At 38.2% G+C, this 17,500-nt stretch overlaps 1 protein-coding gene and 1 pseudogene across 1 annotated transcript in view; both read left to right on the top strand.

Moving 5' to 3' along the window:
- Nucleotides 1-17,500, top strand: part of LRRC1 (leucine rich repeat containing 1) — a 189,546-nt gene that overhangs the window by 39,883 nt on the left and 132,163 nt on the right. The window lies entirely within an intron of this gene.
- LOC114036360 overlaps nucleotides 4,656-17,500 on the top strand; it is a 14,474-nt pseudogene continuing 1,629 nt past the window's right edge.

The following is a 17,500-nucleotide window of genomic DNA, read 5'->3' on the forward strand; positions in this document are numbered from 1 at the left end:
GTAGAGGTATTGGATACAGCAAAAATGAAGGTTCATGAGAGAAAGAAATAGTCTAAACTTGTTTCCCCAGGCTTTAAGCACACTCAGAAAGCTAAAATAAAAAATAGTCTCATCTCACCAGTATCCAAAAAAAGTCAGTGAAAGAGCAAATTAATGGAGTAATAGCTTGAAATTGAGGAGGGGAAAGGAAAAACTGATTCTTGCTCACTGTTATTATCTCAACCACTTACCCAGAGAAGGTAGACCTGACAGAGAAGGTCCAGGAAAATTGCTGGCCTTTGCATCATGCTCATAAGTAACTGACCTTGAGTTGGTGGAAGCCATGTCTTACTGAAGAGTTGCTATGTAGGGAAACTTTCCAAGTCTGTGTAGTCGTGGTACAATAAGCCAGACTGAGCTGGATTGGAGGGCAGTGGAGCAGCCAGACCAGCTGACTGGGCACAGTTAAGTTGGGTTTACCAGACACTTGGCCAGCTTGCTAGTTGATGCCAAAGTGTTGAAATCTTTTTGGGAGTTAACTGAATTCTCTCTCTTTCCATTGGGTTTTGTCTCCTCTGTTCAACTCCATTTTTGTTTTTTCCTGGTGTGAAATATATAGTTTCAAAATGTTTGGAGAAATGCTTATGGGCAGAGTAAGTACTTTATTCTCTGGTGGCTTGCAGATACATAACCCGTATGGGCTTCCTGTGAGATAACACTGTAGAAATGGGTTGGGCCAGTCCTCTAGGCTGTATGTCATAGATATGCCAAAAAGCTTAAGCCTGTCTCTCTTTTTTTTAAATTCTGCATACTGATGGCCTGGTAGTATATACCATTGAATTGATGATAACAGAGAGGGCCAGTGGTCTAGTATGACTTCTACCAAGTGTGACTTTTCACAAGCTACTCTTCTCTGAGCTTCAATACATTCATTTATAAAGTGAAGATATTCAGTTAGGTAATTGTTAAGGCTCCCTCCAATGCTAACATATATTCTTGTGCTAGTTGGGAAATAAGTCTCTGGCTCCATGGATAGTCATTTTGGAAAATCATCTAATCATCTACTTTGTCAATTTTATGTTAATCCTGTTTAAAACCTTCTCTTTGTAGTATCACTTACATGAAGAAATTTAGTTTGGGCCAAATCTAGTTGAGTCCAACTTTGTAAGGTTTTTCAAATCCTTCTATTTTTTCTAGATTTATACAGTGATGTCATGGTTGATTAAGTGATGGCTAGCTTTTTGCTGTCACAGCCCTCAGTGACCACAGGCATGTAATTCCTATTCTAAGAGGCTATTCTGAGATGTGAGATAAGTATGTATGCGTTATTTAGTTGGGGAGGGTTTGGGGCATAAGTGAATTTATTTTCAGCAAAATATGACTAAAAAAATCTTTATTGATATCTTTCATTTATATCCGCTTTTGCTTCACCTCCATTTCCCAATATATTCCTCCTCCCTTCCCTACCCAGAAAACCGTTTTTTAAAATAAAGAATAAAAAAGAGAGGGACAAAAGCACTTCAGGAAACCTAACCAACAAATCAGTCAAATCCTTCCGTATGTACTGTGTTTTACCACTATATTCCCTCACCTCTGCAAAGATGAGAGAGAGATGCATTCTCCCATCTCTTCTTTGGGGGCAAAGCTTGATTAATATAATTACACACTGTTCAGCTTCAATGTTGATTGTCATTGTACTCTTTCCAGTCAGTCAATTTCTGTTGTAGTCATTGTGTATGTTGCCTTCTTGGGTCTGCTTACTTCATTTTGCAATAGCTCTTAATGTGTGTATTATTTAGAAGTAGGGTGGGAAATAAGAATTGTTGGACGTGAGTGTTTTTTAGCATAAAAGGTGTTGAAAGAAATGAACTCCTTTCCCATAAGCTCATCAGGGAAGGGGGTAGACAATGATAACTGTCTATAATAAATTAATCAATAAGCCTTTACTAAGTGTGTCAGTGTGCTAGACTCTGTACTAGGCACTGAGGATATAAAAAGACAAAAATGAAACAGTCCATGGCTTATTGGTCCGTGGCCAAGATGCTTCCATTTTATTGGGGGAAACAGTGGAAAGAACACTCTCTGGAGTCAGAGGGCTTCGGTTTAAATTCTACCTTTGACACTACCCATGTGATATTGGGCAAGTCACTTGACCCTGCTAGACCTCAGTTTCTTCATATTTAAAGTGAGGGGTTGATCTAGCCAATCTCTGAAGAAGTCTCTTCCAGCTCTGGATCTATAAGCCTACTTGTACATATAAATATATACAGTTTAAATACAAAATAAATAAAAAATAATTAAAAGAAAATTTTTGCAGGGTATGTGCTTGTAGCTGGCATGGGGGTGAGGGACTAGGAAAAGTCTTATGTAGGAACTGGACTTTGAAGCACAGATTTCCTTCCCTACCTGAGTAATCTGAGAGCCAGAAGGAAGGAGCAAGTGCATTCCAGGCATGCAGTCCAGCAACAGGAAATGACATATCATTTGTGAGGAAAAAATTAAAGAAGATCAGTTTGGTTGAATCAAGGAGCATAAAAGGGACTAATGTTTATTGAGGCTAAAAAGGTAAACTGGAGCTAGGTTGTGGAGGGCTTTCAGTGCCACAGGAATTTATGGTTATTCCTAGAGGCAGTAGAGAGTCACTGGAGTTTATTGATCAGGAAGGAGGGTGACATGGTCAGACCTGTGCCTTAGGGCTATCTCTTTGGAAGCTAAGTGCAAGATAAAGTGGATGATGGGAGAGACTTAAAGAAGAGAGGGACCTGTGCCTTAGGGCTATCTCTTTGGAAGCTAAGTGCAAGATAAAGTGGATGATGGGAGAGACTTAAAGAAGAGAGGACAATTAGGAAACTTTTGCCATAATTCACGTGAGAGGTGATGAGAGCTGGAATTAGGGTGGTGGGTCCCAAGAGTAGAGGAAGAACGTGTGGATGTTGTGGAGATGGGATGGATAAAACTTGGCAACTGATTGGATCTATGAATGAGCAGAGGGCAGTGCTGAGATTGTAAACTCTGGAATCATTTAAGTATCTCTGTGGCTGATAACAGTTCAATTTAGCACATACATATTTGTGTGTATATATCTGCCGTGTGCAAGGTATGGCTAAGCCCTGAAGGAGTGGAGATGAAAAATGACAATCCCTGCTTAAATGTGCTTACAATCTAATGGTGAGAGATGAGGAACAATACGTGACCTGTACACTAATAAGTATAAAACAAAAAAATAATGATAGAGGCCAAGGAGAAATTATGTAAATTGCTTGAAGAAAACTATGGAGGGAAGAGATCACTTTTAGCTGGGATGTGTCATCTTATCTCATCATGGAAGAATGGTGGGAGAGATGTGCAAGGAAAGTGCATTTCAGGCATGTGTGTGGGGGTGTTGTGTGCAGATGCAGGATAATGAGAGACTGCAGGATGAGGTTGGTAGACAGTTATAGTTCAGTTTGACTTTAATAGAGAATGCGCAAAAGGGGAGCTATTGTGAAATATTTTGGCAAAGGCAGATTAGAATCAAATTATGGTGGACTTTAAATGTCAATTTGTAAGAATTTGTGTAGAGCAGGAGTTCTTAACCAGTTTTATATCATGGATCTCTTTGACTATTAGGTGAAATCTATGGACCCCTTCTCAGAATGATATTTTAAATGCATAAAATACAAAAGCTTACAAAGGAAACCAAATATACTAAAATAAAGATATAATTTTTTTCCTCCATCCAAGTTCATCTAGTTAATAGACTTTCACTCAAGAACCCCTGTATAGAGGAGTGCAATAGGGAACCACTTTTTTTTTTAATTTTGAGCAGAGAAATGGCATGATTAGATCTGTGCATTATGAAATTTATTTTGTAAATAATAGTGAATATCCTGTGGACAGATTGAAAAGCAGGGATATTGGAGGCAGAGAGATTAAATCAGAGATTTTCACAGGACAGATGTGTAGAAGACCTAAACTAGAGTGCAAGGGAAGAAATAGATGAGACATTTTTTGTGAATGAAAAATCAGGACTTAGCAATGAATAAGAAGAGTCAAAGATGACTGAAGTTCTTGGATTAGCTGCTTGGAAGAATAGTGGTGTCATCAATAAAAATAAGGAAGTATATAGCAAGGGCAGATTTGTGAGAAAGATGAATTCGGTTTTGAATTGAATTTAACGTGCCTCAAGGACATATTTATTATTATTATTATTATTATTACTTAAAGCACTAGTATAGAAATGTATCCCTGATGAGCTTGTAACCTGCTGTGATTGTCAAGAAGGTAAACCTAGGTCAGCAGAAAGCTCTATGGGTTTTTGCATAACAATATGTCCCTAGAAATCATCATGGACAGAAGTTAAAGATCCTTTTCAAGAAATTTAAAACATAAAAAAGCCCCAATTAATCACATTTTCTATTTTTTTAAACTCCTAAAGGAGGAAAGAGTGGAAAAGGTGGAGAGCATTCAAAAAAAGTGCAACTAGAATGGTGAATTGGAGAGCATAGGTGTACATAGAGGTAGAGGATGAAAGATCTGTGGTTATGTAGATGGGAGAAGAGAATGAATGAATAAATGAAAAAGCAGTCCTTAAGTGTTTGGTAGGTGTCAAACACAGTGGTAAGTGCTTGGGATACAAAAGCGAAAATGTAGTCAGCCCTTGCTCTCAAGGACTTTATGTTCTAATGGAGGAGATCATGTCGATGGATGGATATTTTGTAAGGATATTTTGGTTGGAAGGTTACTGGGATGGTGAGTGGAGCCATAGGGGAAGTACTCAAAGTAGGTTAAAACAAGCCATCTAGCTGTAACATCTTTCACAGGACCAAACATCTAGAATAATTGTTCAGAAAGGTTAATTTGGAAGTGGTTGTCTGTAAAATGGTTTGGGGAAATGTGAGATTCCAGGCAAGGAGGCCATTGAAGCTGTGAGGATTGTGGTGATAAGGACCCAAACTAGGCAGTGGGAAGGTAAAAGCTGATCTAGAAAGAAATTGGCATGTGGGGTCATCCCCATATAAAATGTTGAAGATAAAATGACCAAATCCGAATTTTGGCCTTGGAAGAATGGTAGCCTAATAATGCATTAATAGAAATAGGGCAGTTAGGCAGAAAACAACATTACATCTTCTTTCCTTCTCTCCCTTTCCCTCAACTCCCATCTTCCCAATTGTAATGCACTTTTCTCAAGTGAATACAATTGTGCTGGTTATAAATTTAGGAGTCTACAGTGTCTTCAAATTATTTTAATTTGATTTATTCTTATATTCCATAGTCGAGGAAAAGTAGTCTAGTTCAAAATATTATTTTGTAAAGTTAGCTGTGTTTAAAAGTGCCTTTGGGTATTTCCTAAAATAAGCATTGAAAAGATCTACCCATGTTATTTAGAAGTCATTTTTGACGGGTGTGAATTATTCAGAAGACTTGAAGGTACAGAAAAATCTTGACACTGAAATATCCAATTTTATGAATGGGGGTGGGAAAGTCATTTATTCAGCAAATACTAATTAAAGTCTACCATGCTATTTCCTCCCCTCCTCCCCTAAAAAAATAAAACCCAGTTTGCCAAAGGGCCAAATCCAGCTTGTGCCTGCTTTAAATACAATAAAGCTTTATTTAAAATAAAAAAAACTTAAAAACAATTAAAAAACATTCTTGGAAATGCATTTTAGATTGTCCAACGTATATTTTTCCCCCTGTGATTTCCCTTCCTTTTTGTAATTTAATGAAATTAAATTGTACTTTAAAAAAATCAACATTCTTAAATACAAACATTTTTTACATGCAATAAAAAAATTATTTAAAAATGTAAACAAATTCTTGCTAGCCACTGATTGGATTTGGTCCTGCTAGGCTTCTGATTCTGGGCCACCTGTGGAGTAATTGATTTAGGGAAGCAGGTACCCTTTCTTGAATAAGAGTTGAGAGTTAAACAACCTTATTTACCTGACTCCAAGAATGTGAACTAATAGAGGGTGAGAGACTGTCTCCCTTTTTTGTTTGTATTCCCCTAATCCGCCACAGTGCCTGAAGAATTGATTGAGATGGGGAGCTATTCCAGATTCCCTTATTTGGGTGTGGGAGTTGTGTTTGGGATTGAAGCTCAGAATAAAAGATACAGTGCTTTCTTCTTTAAAAGAATAAAGTAATCACCTCCTATGTGTCAACTATGGTTAGACATTAGGCATACTAATAAGAATGAAGATAGCCCCTGCCCTCAAGGGGCTTACATTTTGCTGAGGGAAATAGGTACATGGATAATAAGTAAAAGAAATGAAAAATATATGCAAGAGAAATACAGTACAGCTATGGAAGGGAAAGAAGGGAGTGCTAACAGTTGAATAAAGATCAGGAGAGGGCACTTGTAGGAGGTATCTCTTGCTGTGGTGTTAGGGAAACTAGGGATTACAAGAGGTTCTGAGGGAGTGAATTCCAGGCATGGGGGTAGCGTGGAATGTCCTCTTTGGGGAGCAGTGAGCAGCAAGTAGGCCAATCTGACTGGAATGTAAAGTGTGCGAGGGGGAGTAATGTGAAATCAGTCAGGGAAGATAGGTTGGAGCCAGACCGTGAAGGGCTTTAAATCCCAAGCTGAGCGTTTGTATTTTCTTTGGGGACTGGGGAACCACCAAAGCTTATGTGTATTTTGGTTCATAGCTTGTTATATGTAGGTATATTATGTGTGTACATATGTATATATCATATATGGTGTGTTTATGTATATGTATGTGTGTACATGTATATATATGTACACACACACACACACACACACGCTTTCCTGAGCTTTCTGGGAAACTTACAACATTGCTTCTATGAGTAAATGCTGTCTGCTACCCAATTTATAAACCAATGAGGTTTGTGAGGCGAGGACTGATTCATCAGCTATGCCTAGTTTAAGGAGCACTTATTATCGGGATGGATCATTTGTGTCTTTTTTCCTTTGTTCTTGGAACTATTTTCAGTTCAGGTCAGCACGAGTCATGGGGACATTGTCCCAATGGAGATGGCCATGCTTGATTTCAATAGCCGAAAACCTCACCACCTGGTGGTGACTCAACCTTCTGCCTCATGTTGTGAAGACTGGTACACTCTGTAGTGGGAGCTGTGTTTGAAAGCACTTACACCTGTGTAGGACCTGTCTCAGCCAAAAACAGTGCTGAAATGCATTGCCTTGGAGAACTCAGGCAGGTCTATACATCTGAATGTATTGTCATGTTCTAAATAGCTCAACAATAACTCTTTCCCAGCCTTATCACGTCCCCTGTCCTGTCCCCCATCAGCTCCTGTCTCACCCTCATCCAGAACTGGTCCATCCTTTATCTTTGCAGCAACTCTAGAATGTATTTTAAAATTGGTTAAGGCTAGTGTCAAATACTTATTTTCTATTTACCTCCTGTATTAGTGTAATATAGACAGTGTGTTGTAGAGGCTAGAGGTCTGGCCTCCAAGCCAAAAAGACCTGAATTCAAGTCCTTGCCTTGACATACATAAGCTGTATTACTCTGAGCAAGACACTTAAACTCTCAGTTCTCTGGGAAGCCCTCTAAGTTTCATACAAAGTGTGTTGTTAGAGGGAGTTTCTTCACTCTGTGCTGTTGAAATCACAAGTTCAATACCTGTGATCATCTGTTAGGATAATATCTGGGAGATTTAGAATATTCTCTGCTTATCAATTTCTTAACTGATATTAAAGCCTCATTCCTTTTAGGCACTTAGTCCTAAATGTGTTTTGATTTGTGCATGCAATATAGTTATAACTCCACTATTATTTTCTGATATTTTAGTAAAATAATAATAATGACAACTAGCATTTATATAGTCTTTTAAGGTTCACAAAGTACTTTACAAATATTATTTCATTTTATTCTCACACCCCTAAGAGGTAGGTGCTATTATTATCCCCACTTTACAGATGAGGAAACTGAGGCAGACAGAGGTTAAGTGACTTGCCCAGAGTTACACATCTAGTAAGTCTCTGAGGCTGAACTTGAAGTCAGGTCTTCCAGACTTCAGATCTAGCCCTTTGTACCCTTTTACCATGCTTCGTAAACTGTGGATCGAGACCCTATGTAGGTCATGTAACTATATATGGGGGTCGTGAAAAATTTGGCAACCATAAAAGATTTCTGAACTCACAATGACCAAAAATTAATTCAAATTAATCCAAAGTGTTTCTGGCCACACTTGCTTTTGTTGCATCTTCCAACTTCACTGCAGCCTTGGTTCTGAACATATGACACGCCCACCCAGCGTTAACAAATGCTACTGAAACACAAAAAGGGGTCCCAAGTGGGAAAAGTTTAAGAAGCCCTGCTCTAAAATATACAAGTCAAGATTCTTTCCTTTAAAAAATAAAATCTCATTCCCTCCCCCCACTTCTATGTAAAGACAATTTTTAACATTTTTTAAAAAAAATTTTGAGTTCCAAAATTCTCTCTCCCTCACCTCCCCCTCCTTGAGATAGTAAGCAATTTGATATAGGTAACGCATGTTCAGTCATCTTGCCTCTTTTTTTTTTAAATACCTTGTACCAATCTAAGAGTAGAATAGCAAGGTCAGTCATCCTGCTTTGAATATCAGGTGTGCCCTTATGGAAATGGCCAGAAACTTGAGTATAGAGGTAGCTTAGCTTAAAGAACAGATCATTGGCCTGGGAGTTAGAAAATCTGGATTTGAGTTCCAACTCTGGCATTTGCCAGGCAGGTGCGTGACCCAAAGAAAATCTTTCTGAACATTAGCGATCGCCTTTCCAGTCTTCTTATACCTCCCCTTGCCCTCCCCACCACGTATTCTTTGATCTGGTGACACTGGCCTCCTGGTTGTTCCATGAACAAGACACTCCATCTTTGGACATCTTTTCTCTGTCTGTCCACCATGTCTGGAATGCTCTCCCTCCTTGTCTATGCCTGTTGAATTCCCTGGCTTCTTTCAAGTCCCAGCTAAACTCCTACTTTCTACAGGAAACCTTTTCCAACTCCTCTTAATTCTAGTGCTATCCCTCTATTGATTATTTCATATTTATATTCTTATATGATAGTAAATATTTCATTTTATTTCGTATACATATGTATGTAGCTTGTGGTTATATAGTTGTTTGCATGTTGTCTCCTCCCATTAGACTGTGAGCTCCTTGAGGGCAGGGACTGCCTTTTGCCTTTCTTTGTATCACCAGCATTTAGCATAGATCCTGATGCATTTTTGTTGTTGTTCAGTCATGTCTGACTCTGTGATCTGTGGACCATAGCATGCCAATATTGTCCATGGGGTTTTCTTGGCAAAGATACTAAAGTGGTTTGCCACTTCCTTCTCCAGTGAATTAAGGCAAATAGAAGTTAAGTGACTTGCCTGGGGTCACACAACTTGTAAATGTCTGAGGCTGGATTTGAACTCAGGTCTTCCTGCCTCCAAGACTGAGAGCTCTATCCACTGAGCCATCTAACTGCCCTAAAATTTTCCATGAATTGGAACACTTGCCAGGCCCACATAATAGTCTCCACCATTGGAGACTGGGCAAGAGGTGCCACCATAGCCAAGCACATCACTGAATACCTGGTACATAGTAGGTACTTAATAAATCTTTATTGACTGGTTGATTTATCAAAAGTGGATCATGATACTTGTACTATCCACCTCACAAGGGTCCTGAGAAAACAGTGCTTTGTAAATCTTAAAGAGGATTTGAAATTTAAGGCAAAGTGCTGGGTAGTTCCTAGGGCCAACTAGTACATAGCAAAACCTCAGTTGACTGAATGTAAGCTGCTTATGAGGAGGATATGTTTATTCATTCATTCATTCACTCATTCATCCATTCATTCATTCATTTATTATTTTTTTTAGGGGGGGAGAATGAGGCATTTGTTTCCCTAGCATCTAGCACAGTGCCTGGGTACCTAAAAGACACTTAATGTTTGTTGATTGATTGACCAGACCCTAACAAAGGAGACCCTTTAACTAAAATGAATTTCTAAAAAATACTTATTTATCAGAAAGAAGCAGATTTAAGAAGAAGAACATGTCACACCACTCACCTTTTGCCAGAGAGGTGATAAATTTAAAATGCAGAAAGATATCTATCTTTAAGCATGGCCAATATGGAGAATTTTTTGCTGGACTATGCATGTTTATGATGAGAGGTTTTTTTTTTGCTTTTTGTTTTTTTGTTTTTGGTGGTGGTGAAGTGATGGGAGGGGCAGATTAAAATCATGTAAAATAAAATAAAGGCTTGAGGGAAAAAAAAAATGAATATGATAAGAGATTCCAAATGGAAACTTTTAGGGTATGCCTTGGTTCCAGTGCATGTATTCCTTGGGCTGTTTTCTTCACTACTTCTGTAATTGTTTATTGCAATAATTTTCAAAATGTGGTCTGGGGAGTCCTGGGGACCAGGAGTCTCCCTTTTCAATGAGTCTTCAGGGTTAAAACTTTTTTTCTAATAATATTAAGATGTTTTCTTTTCTAACATGGTAAATATCAAGATATAACCCACATAAACAAAAGCTTTTTGGTGGGTCCTCAATAATTTTTAATAATGTAAAGGAGTCTTGAGACCAGAAAGTTTGAGAACTGCTGTTTTGTTAGTACTGAAAGAGCCTCTGTCATTAAACAAAGACTTATTCCAGTAAGTCCTCTCTGCTTATTAAATCAGGGAGATGGACATAGACCTTTTTTAGAGAGAGTTCCATCAACAAGGACTGAAAGAAAAAAAAGAAAAGATTTTTGGTTAATTTTCCATTAGCCAGAATATTAAGCTAGCAAGAATCACCCATTATCCCAAGCATTCCAGTCAGCTGAAATTTTTCTGTCTGGATGAAAGTAAAAGACCAGATTCATTAGTCATTGTCTGCGGTTTTAGGGCAGGTATAGTTGGCGTTTCACTTTAGGCAAATCACCAACCTGGCTATGTTCAGCTCCCTTCATATGAAAAGGGAACATGGGCCATAGAATGTGAGACCAGATGAGATAGTCATTGAGGCCTGTCAAATCAGGGTCATGAAATCATAAACTGAGAGATGGAAGGGACCTTTGAGGCCTTCTTGTCCAATACTCTTCATTTTATAGATTTGGAAATAGATCTCAAAATATTAAGTGACTTGCCCAAGGTCATATAGATTTTACCAGAATCAGGATTTGAGCTTAGCTCCTTGGAGTCCAAATCTGGTACTCTTAAGGCTACAAGGTGGAGTGGGCCACTTTTGGAGGTGCAAAAACTTGTAGACTACTGAGGTAATGCGTATCACCAGGAAAACTAGGTTATTCGTGATATAGTGATGCCTTAATTAACAAGTGATACAGGAATGTGTGGCACCTTTTAACCCGGCTTTCCAGGCCCCAGGACTGAGACTGTAATGGCCAAGAAACCACCAGAGAATCATTTTCCTCACAGAAAAGCGTAAGAATTGGGCTAGATGACCTCTTAAGGAAGCAGTATAGAACAGTGGAAAGAGTTCCAGATTTGGAGTCAGAGGACCTGGGTTCAAATCCTTTTTCTGCTACTTATGTGTGATCTAGTCACTAATTTTTTTCAGCATTAAGTAGCTTCGTGGGCAGAGTATTGGACTTCAGAGTGAGAAAGTCTTGAGTTTGAATCCTGCCTCTGATACTATGTATGTGACACTGGGCCAGTCACTTAACCAGTCTTAGCCCCAATTTCCTCGTATGTAAAATGGGAGTAATAATAATACTTACAATCAGGTTTGTAGGGATCAAATGAGTTAAAATATGTAAAGGGCTTTGCAAATCTCATTTTTGTTTCAGTCATGTCCTCTTCGTGACCCCATTTGGTGTTTTCTTGGCAAAGATACTGGAGTCATTTACTGTTTCCTTCCCTAGCTCATTTTACAGATGAAGAAACTGAGGCCAACATAAGTGTTTGAGTTCGAATTTGAACTCAGATTTTCCTGCCTTCAGGTCTGGAACTCTCCACTGTGCCACCTCAATGCCCTCTGCAAACCTTATGGCACTATATAAATATTAGTTATTATTAATATTTTCTGTTAAATGAGGGAGTTGAACTCAATAGGCTCTAATGATTTTACTAGCTCTCAATCTTTGATCTTTTGATCCCATGATATGGTCCTTTCCAGCTCTAAGATCTTGATTCTGTGGTCTTTCGGATAATGAAGAAAACTGAAACAGAATCTTATGGATTGTCAGGATTGCATTTTATTTGGGTAACTGGGAGCTGACTTTTATTTTCCTTCTATCTAGTTAGAAGAGCCAGACAGAAGACTATTGTGGTGTCCCACAGCTGGAACTTATTTATTTTGTGGTGCTCATGCTTGTTAGCAGCATCCTTTGTGATGGGTGCAGAAACCCACTCCAGGGAGTGCCTTGTGCTAGGTGCAGAAAACCATCCCAGACATCTGCAAAAAGCATCACAGGTGTTTGGCATAGGCAGATTGAAGTTACAGTCCCCTTATCTGTTTGACCTCTAACAACCACTTATCCTTTCTAAGTCTTCATTTCCTGTTCTATAAAATAGGAATTCTAATGCTTGTAAGACATAGTCATACTTCATTGTGGTGAGGAGCCATTGAGATAATAAGGTAGTAAGGTTTTGTATGCAGCTAGGTGGTGCGGTAGATAGAGTGTCAGGCCTGAGTTCAGGAAGACTCATCTTCCTGAGTTCAAATCCAGCCTCAGACACTTACTAGCTATGTGACCCTGGGCAAGTCACTTCACCCTATTTGCCTCAGTTTCCTCATCTGTAAAATGAGCTGGAGAAGGAAATGGCAAATCACTCCAATATCTCTGCCAGGAAAACCCCAAATAGGGTCATGAAGAATCATATAGGACTGAAATGACTGAGTAACAACAGTAACAACAAGGTTTTGTACAGTACTGATACAGTGCCTGACACATACTAGGTACTAGATAAATGTCAGCTACCATTATTATTATTATTCTTGCTGTGTGAAAACCTGCCATTGTTATTTGAATATCATTTCACCTTATAAAGAGGGGAAATTTTCTGATCATGAGACACTTCTGGGGCCCTGTGCCAAGTAAAGTGCTTAGTCTGCCATTTTTAGTAAAAATAGATAAATAAATATATATATATTTTTTAGGCCAACCAGTCAGCAAATATAATTACACAGATGGAGATTGCCAGTTGGTCCAGCAGCGTTAGCTACAGTGAAAGAACCATGCTGTTTGAGGATCATTCACTAGTGCTGTGGTTGTTGGTGAGGTTTTGGTATGGCCCACAGTCAATAATCCTGCATTTCTGCATTTTTGTTGGTATAAAATGGAAACTGGGAATGTTAGTTTGGTTTTTTACCTGGGCTACTGGTATTTGAAAGTGTAAAAATTAAACTTTCTTTTAAAATAGAAATAAAAAAGAGGCCAGTATACAATATCCCTGGAATAATGTCACAGTATTAAAAAGTGCTCCCCTCCCTTCACCCCTCTCTGGGAGGCAAAGCAAATTTGTTAGAGTTGGACGTCTTGTAACAGGGACAGCTCATGAGCGTTAGCTAAACTGTACCAAAGGCTGGAATGAAAATTCATCAGAGCAGGATTTGTTGGATAGTAATGGTTTCCCTTATGCCTCACATAATGGGGCAATTCAGAAAGTTTTCAGTTAGCTTTCACTCTGGTTAGGATTCCTTATCAGTATTATTATTAGGATTTACTATTTCATTCTGTTTTGAGAGGTAAGAGTATTAAGATGAGTACACATCGAAATGAGTGCCCCATTTTGTTTTCACAAAGCTGTGTTTGAGTTACTCCAGAATAGATTTCCCAAAGTTTTTTTTTTCCTTCTTGCCTTTTTACTAACTTGTTTTTCGGTGAGGAAACTGTGGGTTGAGCAGGTGTGAAAAGGATAACTTTATTTCCAGGACCTCAGAGAAGATCTGTAAAACCTTTTGGAAAATAGGAATAGGTACAGATAGAGATATTTGCTTAAAGTGGTCAAATCTCACTTTTAGTTTTAAATTGCAGTTGAAAACTGACCACAGATATTTTTAGAAGGATACCTTAGTGTACTTGTCATTGTTGGACATTAGCAGTTGGAAAAATGCCTGACATGTACCCCAAGGAGGTCATTGACAAAAAGAAAGGCCCCATTTACACTAAAATATTTGTAGTAGCACTGTTTATGGTAGCAAAGAATTGGAAACAAAGTAGATGCCCACCCAGCAGGGAATGGCCAAACAAATTGTGGTCCATGAATATAGTGAAGTATTATTGAGCTGTAGGAAACAGTGAACATGATGAATACAGAGAAGTATGGAAAGACTTTCTTGAACTGATGCAAAGTAAAGTAAGCATAGCTTAGAAAACTTTGTATTTACACAAGAGCTAGAGCAATGTAATATAAATAAAAAGAATAACAACCATGAAACAATCAAAACTGAAAGTCGTTAAATTTATCATAAAGAGCAAGACCTTTCCCTGCTCCTGTGGAGAAGCTGGGTCCACTGGTATGAAATATTGCGTATAATGTCAGATTTTTTTTTTGATATATTGATTAATTTTACTGTTTTTCTCTTACTCGTTTCTTTCTTTTTTTTTTTTAAATTCTTATAAAGGATTGCTCTCTGGGAGGGAGAAGGATATAGGAGATAGTGAAGGTGATATAAGAACAAAAAATATCAATTAGAAATCTATTTATAAAAAAAAGAAAAATTCCCGTGCCAAGTAAGTGCTGTTCCTCAACTTAACACTTTTGGTGTTATTAATGGGAACACTCTGGTCCCTAACATTCTGGTTCTTGGTTTAAAGCTGACTATTACTTAAGGGTCTTAAAGAATAGCCTTTGCCCCATTCGTCCAATGGATACAACTTCTTAATAAACACAGTACTTTTCATGCATTTACAATAAATAACTTTGGAAGGTCATCTATGGCTATATGAGTGTTATTTATTCTTCTAATGCTTGTTAATGTTCTGCTGCTGGTGGTAATATTTGGTTTGATTATTCTGTGAAATGCTGGCTCTCTAGCATTAATACCAGTGTCTTGACTACCAATGCTTAACTTGTCTGCAGTTTGTTAGGGGATGAATGCTGCCACATGCTAGAAAGCTTCATAGTTGTCAAATGCATGTTCTATTAGAAGAAGTAACTTGGTAATACTATAAATAAAATATGTTGGTGATCCTTCAGTTGCTTTGAATGAATGCTTTTTAAAATCAGAAAGCAATGTGCCATGTGTGCTTTGGTCTCCTTTTTATTTCCCCTTTACTAAGGATTAGTTTTGGCTAAATGTGTCTTTACAAGTCAGCTTTGAAAATCGTGAGCTATCTGTGAACCTCTTGAGGAACATTATTATACTCTTAGTGGAAAGGAATTTATCCAGTCTATCCAGATTGATAGAATGCCTTTATATCTCTCCAAAGAATAAATTCCTTCACTTTTCTTCTGTCTCTCATTTCTCTCTGCCTTTTTGAGTTTTTGTCCTAATAGGGCTTACAACTGTTGTCTGCAGTATGCTTAAGTTTAGAGGTTGCTATTTTAACCTTGGGGCAGGTAGGTGGCACAGTGAACATGATCAATTTGTTAGTTAGACTAGCAGTTACCAATAAATTGGATCAGTGCCCTCTCTCAATGACCAAAAGACTCAGAGTAAGGGCCAACAGGGATTCCTTCCCATTACTTCCTCTTTGGGAGATGGGAGTAATCCTCAGGTGACAGGCTTAGTCTGCAAGATGAGTGTAGCCTGCAATGGCTTTGATTGAATCAACTTGAATTTGAGTTGAGTAAAGTGGGTAGTGGGTGAGGTTACAAAGTGGGTTAGACAGTGTTGTAGTTCTTCAGTCATTTTTTCAGTCCTGTCTGATTCTTCTACTCTTCATGACCCCATTTGGGATTTTCTTGGCAAAGATAATAGAGTGGTTTGCCATTTCCTTTTCTAGCTCATTTTACAGATGAGGAAACTGAGGCAAATGGGGTGAGACCAGATTTGAGGTTATTAAGTATATGAGGCCAGATTTGAACTCAGGAAGATAAATCTTCCTAACTCCAGGCCAGGCACCCTATCCGCTGTGCCTCCTAGTTGCTCTAAGGTAGCAATACCAGGGTGGAAATTCAGTTTACAATAGAATTGAATCCTGAGTGAAAGTAATTACAAGACAAAAGCTTGACCTTTAGGCAAGTTTCTTTGGGATGTGGGTGAAGGTAGGGAGTTTGGACTTAGATAATGTGAAAGAGTATTGAAACCTATGCCAGCTTGACTAAATCTTAAAATTAGAATTAACATTTTCAATTTTACAATTCCCGCCTTTGATTCTTGGGAGGAACCTGAGTTCAAATCTGGCTTCAAACACTTACTAGCTGTGTGACCCTGGGCAAGTCGCTTAACTCTGTTTGCTTCAGTTTCCTCATCTGTAAAATGAGTTGGAGAAGGAAATGGCAAACTGCTCCAATATCTTTGCCAAGAAAACCCCAAAAGGGCTCACGAATATTTGCATACAACTGAAAATAACGAAACAACAGTTTTAACCTTAGCCAATTGCTTCTTTCTTTCTTTCTTTTTATTAATTTATTTTGAATTATTAACAATCACTTCCATAAGCTTTTGATATCTGATATAGGCTCTACATACACATTCCTATTAAACATATTTTCACATTAGTGATATTGTAAGTAAGAATTAGAACCAATAGGAGGAACCACCAGAAAGAGGAAACAAAACTCAACAGAAGAAAAAAAAATAGCAAATGGTATGCTTCTATCTGCATTCAAATTCCATAGTTCTTTCTTCTTTGTGGATAGCGTTTTCCATCATGAGGCCTTTGGAGATGTCTTAGATCTTTGTGTTGCTGAGAAGGGTTAAGTTTATCAATATTAGTCATCTCACAACGTGGCTGTTATTGTGTACAACATTCTCTTGGTTCTGCTCACTTCACTCAGCATCAGACCATACAAGTCTTTCCAGGTTTTTCTGAAGTCAGCCTGTTCATCATTTCTTATAGCACAATAGTATTCCAGTACATTTATATACTCCAACTTGTTTAGCCATTCCCCAATTGATGGGCATCCTCTCAGTTTCCCCAATTGCTTCTTAACACAGTCAAAATTCTCACTACAGAAAACCCACCCCAATTTGGGTTTTAGGAAGGGGATGTGGGAGAGCACAAAGGTCATAGGGCAAAGTAAACAGGTGATTTAACTGGTTTGAAGTATGTGATGGGCTCTTTTATAGAGGATAGCTGGAACATGGAAATTGCAATGATAGAAGCATAAAAGTAAACATGCAGCAATTTAAAAAGAATTTGTTAGCTTTAAGCCTGGTGCTTAACATACTACCAGGTGCATTTGGACTGAACCTTTGATTTTACCTTTGTAGGGAACATCCAGTAAGGAAACTCTTTCCATTGGTGCCAAATAGCTGAGTTGTTACTTACAGTGTTAAAAGAGTTCCTTGGAGCTCTGACACGTTCAATAACTTGCACAACCATTATGTCTCAAAAGTGGGACATGAATCCAGGTCTTCTAGACCAAAAGATAGACTCTTTATTACATTTTAGTACATTATTCTCATTTAATAAATATTTGTTGAATAAACGACTCTATGGACATGTTTTCTAATTGTGAGGGTTA

Source organism: Vombatus ursinus, unplaced genomic scaffold (assembly GCF_900497805.2).
Source record: "Vombatus ursinus unplaced genomic scaffold, bare-nosed wombat genome assembly UNPS02009835.1, whole genome shotgun sequence".
Classification (NCBI taxonomy): Eukaryota; Metazoa; Chordata; class Mammalia; order Diprotodontia; family Vombatidae; genus Vombatus; species Vombatus ursinus.